The following is a 16,019-nucleotide window of genomic DNA, read 5'->3' as shown; positions in this document are numbered from 1 at the left end:
CCCAGGCTCAACTAATTATCTAATTAATTAAAAAGAAATAAATAGAAACACATTCCCGGGCTCAGTGGGTAAAGTGATTGCAAGCAAGTATCAGGACCTGAGTTCGAATCCCCAAAGAGGGGCGTGCAGGCATAGGGGCACTGTGGTGCCTGTCTGTAAGTCCAGCACTGCTATGAGGAGGGAGAGACACCTCTGGAAGCACTTAGGCCATGCAGCCATGAACAACAAAGAGACCCTGCCATGACCAAGATGGAAGCCGTGGACTGATACCCGAGGTTGACTTCTGACCTCCACTGTGGCGCCTGCACACCAACAGGCATGCACAGACTCACACACATAGACCCAGAAGATTTTTAAAGTTACAGATAGATGCTAGACGGTTGTGAGCACAAAGATAACAGTTGAAATTCCACCCTTGTGTTCCTCCTTGTATGACCTTGGTCTTGGGACGCTGTCTGTCGTGTGTCAGTTTCTTTATGTGCAAAAGTGTGGGTCCAGTTATTCCATTCTCAGGGCCGCTTGGTGAAAAGCAAATTAGACTGAACTGCCAACGGCCACAGCGGGGTACCTGCCGGTTAGCCCACATTAAATAAATGTCATCTTGATTTGATTTGATTTCCTAGACTCTGCTCGGCTCTACCCAAGGACCTGTGGGGAACGCTGGAGCAGACTACGCATTCTTGCTCTGAAGGACTTAACATGAGTCAGAGGAGGAAGAAATGGTTCTCTTACAGAACCAAACGCAATTAGCTACAGCAGCAGGAGTCATCCCAGAGCCCAGTGTGACCCAGACAGCTTGGAGGGCATCGAGGAGGAGGCTTGTGTGACAGAGCTCTGGTGACCCTCCACACTCAGGGCACTTTATGGGAGTATTCCCGTGAGGCGAGGCTGGACCAGTTTCTTGGTGAAGATGTGGAAACTTTGCTTCGGGGTTTGAAGCAGCGGCCCGGAAGCAGGAGCGGTAGGCTCTGATCAAAGGGTCAGCATGGCTGCCGAACTAACCTGAATACCGGCAGCAGGCGAGACGGAAAAGCAACGTTCAAAACCCCTCGTGTCGGGCCCTAGCATTGATGTCTTTCCAGGAGATGTCACGCACAGATGTGAGAGAGAACAAAAGAAGAGGCAAGCAAGATGCTCCGAAGAGAGAGCCAACCCAGAGCCCAGGTTAGCAGACACCACATGGAAGCCTGAGCCCGACCAGATCTCAGATCCGGGCAACAGTCCAAGGTCACTTCTCATTAGAAACCCCTCCCACAACCCCCATATGCCCAATCCCCTCGTTGAATATCAAAGGACTCGGTAGCCAGGGAGATGATGAGAACCCGACACATGAAAGGTGATAGGCTGATGCCCGACACCCAGCCCCGCCCCCTCCCACCACCTGGGCATATGGAACCAGGCAGGTGCTGCTGGCTGACCCTGGTGTTCCCCGTCACATCTGGGCACAGTTGCTCATTTTGGAGGACATCCTCACAAGTAGGCAGCCTGGAGCTTTGGTTAAACTATTACTTAAATTTTTATCACATTAATTTACTTATTTATGGTGGGGGGCAGGCACGTGCTGCAGTTCATGTGTGACGGTCAGAAGACAGCTTGCAAAGACCAATTCTCTCCTTCCCCTTCCCCTGTGTGATCTCCAGGGGTTTGTCCTGAAGCTTGGTGGCAGGCACCTTTCCTAATGAGCCATCTCCCTCATTGCCCCTTATCAAACAATTAAAAGAGGGCTACATAGTCCCGCTCTGTTGAACATGAGCCTGGGACCCTCTGGCATGCTTCTTGGTCTAGCGTTGCCTGTAGACATTCTGTGTAAAGGAGGGATGTTGTCCACAGAGAATAGAGTAGAGGAGGTGGCTAGAAAGAGTGGGCCCAGGAACAATTAGTTAAGGCCACTGTAAAACAAAGGACCCCAGATGTCAGTAGGGGGGTTCCCAAATGCGTTTCTTGTTCTTCAAGAGGTCTGACATGGGTCTTTCCGGTGACTCAGGACCCAAGATCCTTTTATCTGGGCTGCTTCACACTTAATGTCCTAGGATGGTCCTTACAGGAATGCGAAGGGAGGTGATCTCCCTCTTGGTTCGATCCCATTCCATTGGTGAAAGCTGGCTACACTTAAACGCAAAGGATCCTGGAAATGTAGTCTCTGACTGGGAGGGCTGAAAATCCAGGGAACCTGAACCCTGTGTGGCCAGCCAGCTACCTCCATCTCTGTTTCATGGATGGTCACCTGCAGATCTGTAAAGCTGGTCTACCCACCAATCTTTTTAATTAATGTAAAATTTCAAATACATTAAATTTCTCTCTTTGTCTCCAGTTAGGTTTTTTATTAATTCTTTGAGAACTCCATATTCATCCCCAACTCCTCCCAAACCCACTCTCCTCACCCACCAACTCAATTTTGTGTACTTTTTTTTTCAACCATCAAGTCTGATTTGTACTGCCTATATACTCTGGGATATGTGGCCTTCCACTGGAGCATGGTAAACTTACCAGGGCCTACACTCTTTTATTTTTTTTTTTTGGATTTTCGAGACAGGGTTTCTCTGTATAGCCCTGCCTGTCCTGGAACTCACTCTGTAGACCAGGCTGGCCTCGAACTCAGAAATCCACCTGCCTCTGCCTCCCGAGTGCTGGGATTAAAAGCGTGCACCACCATGCCCGGCTCAGGGCCTACACTCTTAAGGACAACTGAGCAGGGCAGTGGTGGTGCTCACCTTTAATCCCAGCACTTGGGAGGTAGAGGCAGGCAAATCTCTGAGTCTGAGGCAAGCTTGGTCTATGGGGCTACAGAGAGAAGCCCTGTCTTGAAAACACCACAAATGGATGGATGGATGAATGGATGGATGGATGGATGGATGGATGGATGGATGGATGGATGGATAGATGGGTGGATAGATGGATGGATGGATGGGTGGATAGATGGATGGATGGATGGATGGATGGATGGATGGATGGATGGATGGATGGAGGATGGATAGATAGATGGGTGGATGGATGGATGGATGGATGGATGGATGGAGGATGGATGGAGGATGGATGGATGGATGAAGAAAAGTGACTCTCCCTCTCCCAGAATCTATCAATTTGCAATAGCTCCTCAGGAACTCTCTGTTCAATTCCCCTTTCCATACTAGGATTTGGAATTTGGTCTTATTTGTGTATGTTGTTCACAACCACTGTGAGCTAGAGTGCTTGTGCATGTGTGTGTGTGGGGGGGGTGTCTGTGTGTGTCTGTCTGTGTGTGTGTGTAATGTCTACTTCCACTTCTGATGTCTTCCTCCACCTCCATCTTTGTTTTTGTTTTTTTAAGACAGGGTCTTTGGCTGAATCTGAAGGCTGGCTAACGAGCTTCAGGAATCCTCCTGTCTCCATCTCCCCAGTCCGGAGGTTATAGATACACTCCACCATGCCTGGCCTTTACATGGGAACTGGGGACTCAAACCCAGGTTCTCACGCTTTGGCATAGGGCACCTCCCCACAGGGGCTTTCCGCCAGGCCCCGGAAATTTGTGATTTCAAGACAGCAAATGCTGGGTCTCTTGTTACACAGTATCTAGTGCTAATGCTGAGGCAAGGCCCTCTGCCCAGGTGGCACCTTGGAGCCCGTGGGTGTGGCTTGTGTAGAAAAAAGAACAGACTGTATTGGTTACTTTTAAGTTATATAGAAACACATAGTTCAGCAGGCAGAAGAGTTTATTGGCTCGAGGCTGCAGAAGGTAAGAGTCCATCGTGGCTGACGGGCAGGATTCTGAGAGCTCACGTCTCCATCAGGAGCCAGATGGAGCCAGATGTGGGGAGAGACCGCATGCGCTCAAACTCCACCCCATGACTGCTTTCTCCCCCATATGATCTTGTGGACGGACAGTCTCATCCAAACAGCTACGAGTTCTCGCCTCCAAGAACAGGAAGGCATAGTTTAATTCTGCAAACAAATCTGAGGGATCAGGGCCTGGCAGCTCAGGGTTAGGTTACCTCAAACTTTCCCTGTTCCAATGAGGTCGCAGTTTCATAAATGTTTATAGTCACAGAAGAAAGCAAGCCATAAAACAACACTCACTTTGCACACACTGGTTGGTACCTGAGGTAGGTGAGTTACTGAAACATGGAGAGACTCAGTTATTGGCTTTAGATGCTGTCTGACATATTCACAGTCCTCTGGTGAGAACCAGGGGTCTCTTCATACATTCCAAAGGATTTTCCTAACAGTCATAAAAGATGCCAAGTCCCAGCAGGAGCCTAAGAGGTGGGCCTGTGCTGAGCCCCAGCCAGAGGCTAGCCTTCTGAGCTGAAGCCAGATAAGTCAATCCCCAACCAGCAAGCCTGGCATCGTGAAGATAGGCACTCATTAGCTGCTGTCTGACTTTCCACATGACCTCTTTGGAGGCCTAGTGATGACACTAGTCGGTGACTTAGTGTCAGCAAGATATAGCACCTCAACCGACAGAACTATCTGGAATCCTCTACCCTCTGCCATACTCAGTGGCCATGCCCAACAGTCTGTAGGTGCCAAGCAACTGGGCATACACTTTCCAGTCTGAAGGAGAAGACAAAGTCTAAGCCACCAGGCAAGGTTGAGCTTCATTGAGAGCCCGGCTCCCTGTCATCTCCCACAAACCCTCATCTCAGCTCATCTCTGAGCTGAGGATCTCCCCTTTGATACCATCCAAAGGATGAGACGCCTCTGGGACGCTGGTGGCTTGGTCTGGAGCACCCATGGGAGCCTCCCTCTGAGAACATGGCCTCCTCTGCTCCCGGGGTGTCAGCCCCTTATGCGAGGACGAGTCTGTGTGAGGTAAGCAAACAAACCTAGCAGGCCACTCCTCAGACATGGACGGGGGAGCTCAGTGGAACAGGATTTGCTCAGCAGGTGAGGTGCCCAGGTGCCATTAGCAGCACCACAAGAGCAAAGGAAGACAGCCTGATGCGTAGCTTGTGGCTCCACACATGTTCTGTGACCAAAGGAGAAAGAGACAAAAGAGAGTACCATGCAAACCTGGCCTAGGAGGCTCTTCTGTAGAAACTGGATGCAGAACAGCCCAAATGACTCCAAAATGAAGTAGACTTGGAAGAGACGCCAAAACAGAGGTGGAACGTGTGATGCCTGGCTTCATGGTCAGCGTGACTGGATTTACAAACACATAGGAGACACAGCTCCTGGATATGTCTCTGAAGGAGCTTTTGGAGAGATGAAAATGAGCAATGATAACCCATCCTGAATGGGCAGCACCATCCCAGGAACCAGACCTGGGCTGGGTGAAAGGGAACAACCAAGCTGAGCATTAGCGTCCCTCTCTCCACCCCCATTCCGACCATGGATGAGCTGCGACCAGCCACCTCCCACTCCCGCCGCCATGCCCTTACCCACCATGACAGACTGATCCTCAAATGGAGATGCAAGAGAAGTCCTCCCTCCTCGGGTTGTTTGTGCTTTGTCACGGCTGTGAGAACAAACAGTGACCAGTCCAGAGCAGTCCTGATGTAGTGTGACATCAGAACGAGATTGGGATCCCCAGAACGCAATGGAAAGATCAGAAGTGAATGGTGACATTCATGGTCAACTGGCAAAGGTTTAGCAAAGGTCCTATAGCAGTCATCTGAGCGACAGTGACGGTGTCAACTACCAGTTCAAGGAAAACTGGAGATCCATATACTAAAAAAAAAAAAAGAAAGAAAAGAAAAACTAGTTAGACTTGCATAAAATAAATCACTTGAAATGGACACACACACACAGCAAAACTGAAACTATAAATCTTTAGGGGAAGAAATGTAAACGAACTCTCCCTAACCTTGGGTTGACAAGGATGTGTGTCTATGACAGCCACAGCATGGTTGATGGAAAGAAAATATTGATAAATTTAACTTCATCAAAATTCAAAAACTTTTACACCTTAGGGAACATTGTTAAGAAGCCACAGTGACAAGCCACAGACAGGGAGAGGGTATTTGTAAATTACACTCTTGGTGATAGGCTCGTACACCAAATACAAAAAAGCTTAGACGACCCACAAGACAAGCCATTGGAAGATGGGTCAGAGAGACACTATGCTAGCGAGCATAGAAAACATGAGAAAATCTCAGGGCTGACAGTGAGAGAGGCTCCCCTCAAAGGCAGACACTGCCTCGGGCTAAGGATGCAGAGGAGCTGGAGCCCTGGGGCTCTGGTAATGGAAACTGGAAACTGTGGGCAGTGTGTTACAGAGAGAAACACACTCATCAAGACTCAGGCAGCCTGCTCCAAGGAAACTGCGTAAGAGGAAAGAAGATGTGTCCAGGCGAAGATGCACACATGCCCAAACATTACCGGTCATAGACCAAAACTGGAAACTCTCTAAAAGCCCATCAACAAACAAATGGTGTGGTACACCCATACAGGGGAGTGCTACTAAGCAACCAAAAAGGAAGGACCACTTGGTTAAGAGCATAGCATAGCGTTAAGTGGAAGAACCCAAGAGAAGCTGTAAGTATTCTATAATGTAAATGAGCTCACAAGGAGATTAGTAAAAGGCAGATTGTGCTTGCCTGATAGTGGGTGGGATGTTAAGTCAAACTGGACACGAGGAAATTTAGGGGATGATAAAGTGGTCTGAAGTTGTACCATAGGCAGAGGTGACGAGATCGTCCAGTGGGTAAAGGCGCTTGCAGCCATGACTGATGTCCTGAGTTCAATTCCCTGGTCTGTCCCAGTGGAAGAAGAGAAGACAACCCCTCAAGCTGTTCGCTGACCGTTACACATTACGTAATTAAGATTTTTAAAACTGTATTACGGAGTTTGCTGGATATGTCAATATCTTTATTAAAACCACCAAGGCATGGCTCAGCTGTGCATTTTCCTTTTGGAGTTTGCTCTCCAAAACTCAGGTAAAAAACTTTCAGGGGTGGTGCACAACTGTCCTCCTGGCACTTTTTTTTTTTTTTTTAGTTTTTTGAGACAGGGTTTCTCTGTATAGCTCTGGCTATCCTGAAACTCACTCTTGTTGACCAGGCTGGCCCCGAACTCAGAAATCCACCTGCCTCTGCCTCCCAAATGCTGGGATTAAAGGCATGTGCCACCACTGCCCGGCCCTCCCGGCACTTTTTATAATGAGATCAGAGACAGACCCAGGAGAGCGGCCCAGAAGCTCGGGGGCCAGATAGATGGCAGTATAAAGAACAGCAGAAAGGACAAGAGCAACTCTCCCCCAACAATATAAGAGCGACCTCCTCACCTCCGCACACACACCCTTTGCAATAATCCCAAATCAGGTGAAAATAGACAAATAAAAAAGACCCTATGCAGATCTGTCCAGATGTGGTGCCATCTTAACCACACTTTCTTAACTGATCCACTCTGTCTACCAGGTCACCACCTGCCCAGTGGACACAAAGCCTCTGCACCAGCCAGTGAGGAAACGAGGAGGTGTGGTGACCGAGCAGGAGATCTCCCAGGCCCAGGCGAGTGATGACATACGGCAGCTGACATCTTGACTCAGACAGTTCGTGATGAACTAAATCACACTGATAAACTGCTCCTGTGCCCCCCGCCTCAGGAACAGCACAAACTGTTGAAGCATTGATCGTTTCCTTAGAGGCGTTCATTTTAGAGTCATTTGCTCCACAGCCACAGCTAAGCAATGCATGTTATCTCGTGGCGATCATCAAGACCAAAGTTTTGAGCAAATATCTGAGACCCCACGTAGAGGTGTGGAGACCCAGAGTCTGGTGCATAATTTGGAAGCTATTGAGAGCGACATTGGGCCTAGCACTCAGTATGACTCAGAACCATGCCTTTCTATGTCACTTGGCACCTGAACCACGAATTGTGGGAGACACCAAGGAGGGAGAGGAGTTATCCCTCAGCTTTCAGGAGCTCCTAGTCTCACACACACACACACACACACACACACACACACACACACACACACACGACACCTCATGGGTTTCCCTGCAGCCCCACAGCTGCTGAAGTCTTTCCGTTCAGTTCTGCCGTGAGCCCGGCTGGGGGCTCACGCTGCCATCTGCAGCGGAGAGCAGCAAAATTGGACAGTAATGTGTTGTCGTTCAAATGCTTCGGCTGCAGCCTGGGTGAATTATGACGCCGTCCCACTTTATCCCGAGGAACATCTTTCATAAGAGCCATGCCTCAGAAGCACTTTGCGGAAGGAAATAGTAAATAATTGCCAGGGGGAGCCAAATGGGAGATGAAAAGCTTGAGGCTGGAAGGGAGGAGGACGAAGAATGGAGCTAGCTGCACTGCTACGGTGTGACAGAGGAGGGCCGGCAGAGTCTCGGGCGGGAGGGCTGGGGCGTAGATACTCCTGGCACCTGGGAAGGAAGCCACAGGGTCATGATGACCCTGAACTGTGTCTCTCCAGAGGAAAATGAGCCACTGGGGAGGGATTCCGGGCCCCCTTCCATTCAGATAGGCCCTAAATGGGCAGCCCTGACTTCAGGGGTCCTTACTCTCTCTGCTCTGAGCCCTCAAGAGTCCTAGTCCTGTTAACACGCACGTTCAAGGACTAGGATACATGAGCCAGATTCACTAGTGACATAAGTCGGTCCAGCTTCCTGGGGCCGAGTTCAGGAAAGTAAGGATTAAATAACTGAAATATGAGAGAAGAAAGCTCTGAGATTGGTGACACACATCTCCTGGGGTTGGGAGTGGGTGGATGGATGGATGGATAAATGGACAGATGGATGGACAGATGGATGAGTGAATAGGTAGGTGAGTGGAGAGATGAATGGATGGACAGATGGATGGATGGATGGATGGATGGATGGATGGATGGATGGATGGATGGACGGACGTGTGGACAGATGGACGGATGGACAGACGGATGGGTGGACAGATGGATGGATGGATGAGTGTCCACCGGTGGACAGGACGGATGAGTGGATAGGTCATTAATGAACAAATATTGTGAGCTCCAGGTAAGATGTACCAGACTAAGGCACAGAATCAATTTCAATTTAAAAGACAACAGGCACCCACCCCTTATAATGAAACAAAAGACTGTGCTTTTATAGCACGTGTCCTTGTCTAGAAGATCATCGGCGTCAGAGCTGCCGTTCCCCATCCAACCCCTGCAGTGCAGAAAGCAGCTGTATCCAGACAATGAAGATGATGGGAGCCACTGAGAAAATGCCAACTGGCTGCAATTCCGGCACCGGAAACTGAGGCTGGAGAATAGTAAATAAATAAATAATAAAATCTGAGACTAGCCTGAGCTACATATGAAGTTATAGATGAGCCTCAGCTACATAGCAATACTCAGGGGGCAGGGAGAAGAGGAGAGGGGAGGGGAAGAGGTGAGAGGGGAGGAGAAGGAAGGGAAGGGGCCTACCGTTTGACAAGTGTCATGTCAGAACAACACACATAAAGTCTTCAGCAGAGAAACATTTTTTTGGTGTGGTCTCATTTACTCTGGCATATAGCAGGTGCTCAATAAATGTCTACTGGCTAAATAGATTCATTATCTCCAAAGGCTCAGAAAGGCTGAGGCATACTGCTCAGAGTCACTTCATTACCAAGTGGTGAAATCTGAATTGGAACTCAAGTCAGACTGTGCAAAGCAATTCTCCTGCCTCCCTCCCACCTGAGCCATTCGGGAAAGCCCCGCTTTTCCAGCTCTCCGGGATGGTGGTGACTCTGTCAGCCCTGCAGGTCACTTGCCTTAGAAAATGTCCATCCTAAACTAAGTTCAGTCAAGATGGCCTCTTGTTTTCCCAGCTCCCCTTTCTGCACCAGACTCTTCCACACCTCTGCAGATATGTGCCGTGGCAACAAATGTATCTGAACCACATGAAGAGGTTTGCTGAGCTGGCCCGAAAATGTTTAAATCTCAGGATATTTGTAAGTTGGTGTTTAAAGACAGCCGTTATTAGTAAGGTGTAGTAACTTCCCAAGGGAAAAAAATAACAATAAGAACAAAGATGGTAAGCATAGAAAACCAATCTCTGAGAATCCATGTCTTCCTGTTCACTCTACAGTTTGTCTGCCCAGATCTCCATGATGGCATCTTCCAGCATCCTTGCCTAACCAAGCCCATGGGTAATGTCATCACCTTGGTGAGCTGGTATCACCTACAGTGGAGGCATTTACATCAGGGCAATGGACAAATGCTAGAAGCCAGGAGCTGCTTTAAAGATCTCCCCAGAGAGGATACCATAGCCATCCCGGATCGTCAGCTCTCAAGCAGTTTATGCCCCAGGATAGGATCACAAATCAGAGAGCCTGATGGTACGGCTCTCCACTGTGGGCTCAGTTGGTAGAGCGCTTGCCTGTAATCCTAGTGTTTCAGATCTTTATCCTAGAGGGCTCCCGCTAGAGTTTCCAGGCTCTTTGTTCCAGAGCAGAGAACTGGATCAGAAACGTGCTTAGAAATAGAAATAAGGAGCCAGCGAGAGGGCTCAGTGGATGAAGGTGCTTGCTGCCAAACCTGATGACCCAAGTTCAATCCTCAGGGCCAGCCGTGGTAGAAAGTGAGAACTGACGACTTCGAGTTGTCTTCTGAGCTCTACATGTGTGCTGGGGCATGTGCATGACACCCCCCCAACACACACACACACACACACACACACACACACACACACACACCACAAGAAGGTAAATAAATAATTGTAACTTTTTTAAAAGGAAAAGGAAATAGAAATACAAATGGTTATTTACACACTCCTGAGGAGCAGAGTGGGGTAGGAGCTGGGGAGAAGCTCCGAGACTGCTGGGCCGTGAGCCCCATGGACATTACATTTATCTGCCTCCTGTGTGCTTGTTGCTTTTTTCAGCATGCTCTGTTTGTTGTGCGAAGCCCAGGTGGGAAAGTCTCCCAGTCTTCCTGTGTACGCTGGCTTCTTTCCCCTATTGGTCTGCATCTCTGTCAGTCCCTAGGCTCCTTTCCATGCCGGCTTTGATTCCCCAGCACCTCATGAACTGGACCTGGTGGTTCAGGTAATCCCAGCATTTGGCGGGTGGAGGCAGAAGGATCCAAAGATCAAGGTTATCTTGGGCTAGATTGACAAGTTGGGGGCCAGGCTGGGCTACACAAAACTGTCTCAAATAAAACAAAACAAAACAAATAAAGGAACCAAAGGATTCCCCACCAGGCCCCCATCCTGCAGAGAATAGTTATCCCGTCAAATCATCCATCCCACTGGAAAGGACATCACATTACAGATGGCAGTGCTGGCGTTGAGCCTGACACAGCATTCTATGTCAGTGCTGTCCTGTGGGACAGAGACTTGTCTCTGGGGAGATCCCCTTTGAGACCTGGTGCCCTGTTCCTCAGCAGGGAGCCCCTGTGACCACAGACTCTGCTCAGGCCTACATATGCCAGAGCAGGTCTCCTGCTGCTAATGAGCAGTTAGATGCCAGCAGTCAGGTCCTAGGTCCCTGCTGGGATAGAGTTGGTTTAACCATGTCCTGCTGTCTACACTGCCTGTCCTCGGATTTGCTTTTAATATCTCCGAAGTATGTGACAGTGGTTATAATGGAGGTCCTGCCATTTAAAACAAAAAAACAAAGCACAATATGCCATCCCCAGAAGCTAGTCTGTCCCCACCGCTGACCTTATCAGTGTCCCTCACCCATACTAGGGAGCTCTCATCCACTCTTCATGTCCTCTTCAGTTGAGCTTCCCATGAGTTGAGTTTACCTGGATGCCGTGTGTGCTGCCAGACACTGGATAGGCAATCCCACTTCACCCTGCACCCACCACAGACAGAGACGCTATTAATCCTTGAATAGGAAGAAGTCTCCCCTGTACACCTGAGGACCTACCCTGACTCTGCTGGAACTCCCATCCTCCGGTTGAAGACTTGTGTCTATGTATGGTATAGATAGCTTGCTAGAAGCAGAGATCCTAAAATACACCTCAAAGAAGGACAGACATCAACAGGTAAGTTTCAGCTGGACCCTGGGAGCAAAGGAGAGGGCAGAGGCAACGTGATGGGCTGTCTTAGGGTTTCATTGCTGTGAACAGTCACCATGACCAAGGCAACTCTTATAAAGGCAAACATTGCATTAGGTCTGGCTTACAGTTTCAGAGGATTAGTATATTAACATCATGGTGGGAAGCATGACAGCATGCAGGCAGACATGGTGCTGAACGAGCTGAGAGTTCTACATCTTGATCCAAAGGCAGCCAAGAGGAGATGGTCTTCTGCAGGCAGCCAGGAAGGGACTCCATTCCACACTAGGTGGGACTTGAGCACTAGGAGACATCAAAGCTTGCCTACACAATGACATGCTTCCTCCAGCAAGGCCACACCTATTTAGCAAGGCCACACCTCCTAATAGTGCCACTTCCCATGGGCCAAGCATATTCCGACCACCACATGGGTCCAGGAAAGATAGGGTTTGTGGGAGCAGTGAGAGGGAAGGACCACATGGGAACCATGGCCTTTCATGGATAGAAGGGCACAGAGACCAGAAGTGAGTGCCAAGGAGAAAGTAGGAGGGGAGAGAACCAGGAGGAGTGGGTGGAAGAGTGGACAGGCAGAGGCTGAGCATGAAGTACTGATGGGAAAACAAGTGGAAGAGATGAAGGTGGAGATGCAAAGAGCTGGGAGAGGAATGTGTAGAAGGGAAGGGGTGGGTGGGTTGGCTAGTGATAAATAGGTAGATGGGGGGATAGGTGGAAGAAAGGCTGAGCGGTAGAGGAAAGGTAACACGTAGGTAAGTGATAGGTGGATGAGTGATGAGCCAATAGGTGGTATGTGATGAGGAAAAGGAAAGGTGATGGGTAAATTGTCAAAGGATGAATGGTGGGGATGAGTAGATGAGCAGGAAGTGGGTTGATGATGGATAGATGGATGGATGATGGATGGATGGATGGATGGATGGATGGATGATGGATGGATGGATGGGTGATGGATGGGTGATGGATGGGTGATGGATGGATTGATAATGGATGGACGACAGATGGATGATGGGTAGATGACAGGTGGATGGATGATAGATGGGTGACAGACAGATGGGTGATGGATGGATGGATGAATGGATGGATGATAGATGGGGATGGATGGATGATAGATGGATGATGGATGGATGGATGGATGGATGGATGGATGGATGGATAATGGATGGATGACAGATGGATGATGGGTAGATAACAGGTGGATGGATGATGGATGGGTGACAGACAAATGGGGGATTGATGGATGGATGATGGATGGGGATGGATGGATGATAGATGGATGGATGACTGTTCTGTGATGGTGGGTTGGTGATAGCTGATAGCTGATGTGTAGATAGATGTCTGATGGGTAATGAGTCATCGGTTAAAGTGGATAAATGATGGAGATGGATGATAGACAATGTTTGATAGGTGCACAGTAGACAGTGGTGAGTGACATGTGGGCAGATGGCTTGCAGTCAATCATAAGGCTGAAAATGAGAGTGCATGAGTAAAGAAGGGGGAAAAGGAAGGGAAGTGAGTGAAGACATACTGCACAAATGGCTCCCTGAAAAGGCAGCGAGCACATCCGGTCCCGGAGAGGAAGGTGGAGAGTAATGGGATGGGTGGATGAAGAAACACGGGAGGTGGCATCGGGAGGTGGCATGCAAGGCTGAAGAGAACCCTGTTGGAGGTTCTCCTAGGGTTCTAGATCCTAGTGGTAGACTAAAAGATGGATCCCACACAGTGATGGGGGGGGAGTGGAGGGTCATGGGTAGGCAGGTATGTGACACAGTGGATGGCCGTGAGCATGTGAAGCCATGGCATTGGGAGGAGAGAAGAGACAGGGAGAGGAGAGGAGAGATGACCGGGCTGCCAAGGACGAGGCCCCCACCACATTCCCTGCAGAGACACAACATAAAATCTGGCCAAGAAACCACCAGAGACAGGGCTTCCTGGGTGGCTTGGGGACCAGCGGCAAACCTTTCTCCAGGGACACAAGCCTTGGGTGGTCCCAGAGGAGTCACTACTACAGAGCTAGGTGATGCCTGGGTCGCCCTCAGCTTCTCCTGTTCTTTCTACCTGTGGTAGCGGCTACTCAGCAGTTGGTTGCTGAGGATCAGTGGGATTCACCATGGCCTTCTCTGTACTCAGATGTGATTACTGTTGTCCCAGATAATCACTCGGAAATCGTTGTGTCATTAGGAATCTTTCTGCCACTTTACCCATTTGGCTGTGAGCAGCCTATTCCTGGGAGCTGAGCCTGAGGCTTGGAAGGATCTCTCTCTCTCTCTCTCTCTCTCTCTCTCTCTCTCTCTCTCTCTCTCTCTCTCTCTCTCTCTCTCTCCCTCCCTCCCTCCCTCCCTCCCTCCCTCCCTCTCTCCTTCCCTCCCTTTCTCCCTTCCTTCCTCTCTGTCCCATGTGAAGATATTCTACCATGTATGTTGTGTCTTTCCTGGCCACTGCTCTAGTCAACACAGAGTCCAAAAATTAGGACACCTAGGCCCTAGGGTTCCATGAAATCTGGTACTGTAGTGGGCAGGATATTTATTCTCGGGTTCTGGGGTGAGAACGGGTGGGGAAGGCATCTATGGTCAAAGGGAACAGAGGGGAAATCAAATCTAGGCCCAGGAGGGAGGCCCAGAGACAAGTCTCACATCAAGGATGCTTGTAGGGCTGAGCCACTGGGGACCCTATGCTGGATGGTGGAGGAGGCACTGGTTGGGTTCCTCCTCCTGGCCTTCAGAACTGGTCAGGTCTGGAGCACTCGGAAGCACAGAGCCAAGGCCGATAGACAGAAGAATGAGCTGGACCTGGAAGGTTTTTCTGGGAGACAAAGGGTGACATCTGCCAACTAGATGACCTCATCAGCGGTGTTAGAATTAGATCTGCCGGAGTGAAGATATTATCCTTATAAACCCTGCCCGAGGAGAACACTCTTTCCCTGGGTCTGGCCTCTAGATCATGAGCAATGACGTTTTTCTGGGAGCGATAGCCCCACCCTGCCCTGCCTGTGGGGTGCTCCTGGATCCTGCTCCCTAATACACCCCTTTCCTCATGACGACCTGGCATGTGCCCGATTGTAACGGGGCTGCACCGCAGAGCGGCTAAGGAGTGTGACTCAGCCTCTGAGAGCCCTGGGTCCCTCAGCTCAAGTGGAGATCTGATTACACCCTCACCTAGGGTGGCTGGGAAGACGCCATGTGATGGTGCTCACAGAGAGATGCTAGGGACAGCACACTAGGTGACACCCCCACCTACAGCTCCCACTCCTGGGACTTCCCTCCTGCAGCACAGAGCTTGGGTCACTCCAAACTCCCGCTGGTTTCCACTTGACTCCATTTGTCCCACAATCAACATCGTGTATAGGGCAGGGAAGAGGGGTGTGTGTGAAGTTCTAACTAACCAGAGGGAAGGAGAGGCCGGAGGTTCAGGCAGAGGTCAAAGCTGGAGGAGCCACTGGGGGAGGTGACCCAGCATTGCCAGCCACACTCGGAGACCCAGAGATTCATGAGCTCCACCCTCCAAGTTCCCACCCACCACTCTCTCAGTGCGGGCTGTGAACACACTTGTCTGTATTGTGAGACAGGTCCCTGGAGAGGTGAGTGTGGCTATCAGTGTTCAGGACTGAGGAGAACAGAGTCACTTGTTCACTACAAACACAAACTGGAGCCTCCAGGCTCCCCTCGCCCTCCCTCTCCCATCTCACCCAGCCCAGCAGGCACTGCGTATTCCTTGTCCAATCCCCGACTCCTTCCCAGACAGTTTGGCTCTGCTCTCCAGGACAGATATAAGAAGAGTATGTGAGGCCTGTGGTGACCGAGGCCACCCCCAGGGAATCTGGGAAGAGACTCCAAGATGTGATCCAGGCTCAGGCTCTCCTGCAGTAATCATCTGGCTTCAGACCTACCCAAGTTCAATTAGTCTAGGGAGTGGGTGTACCATTCCACAAACTATAAAACCTGTACTTAGTAACTGGGCTCAGAGAAGCAAAGAAAAGCAGACAAAGTCCCACAGCTTGCTGGACAGGGATTCTAATCCCTGTGACTGCGGGTGAGGTTTTCCATTGTGCCACGCTGCTTGTCACTTCAGGTCACTCCTGGGTGCCGTGGCCACTCTTAGTATTTCAAGCATGACTTTATCCTTATCTTCC

Source organism: Mus caroli, unplaced genomic scaffold (genome assembly GCF_978045245.1).
Source record: "Mus caroli unplaced genomic scaffold, Mus_caroli_1 scaffold_6, whole genome shotgun sequence".
In the NCBI taxonomy this organism is placed as follows: domain Eukaryota; kingdom Metazoa; phylum Chordata; class Mammalia; order Rodentia; family Muridae; genus Mus; species Mus caroli.
Note: the sequence above shows the minus strand (reverse complement) of the source record.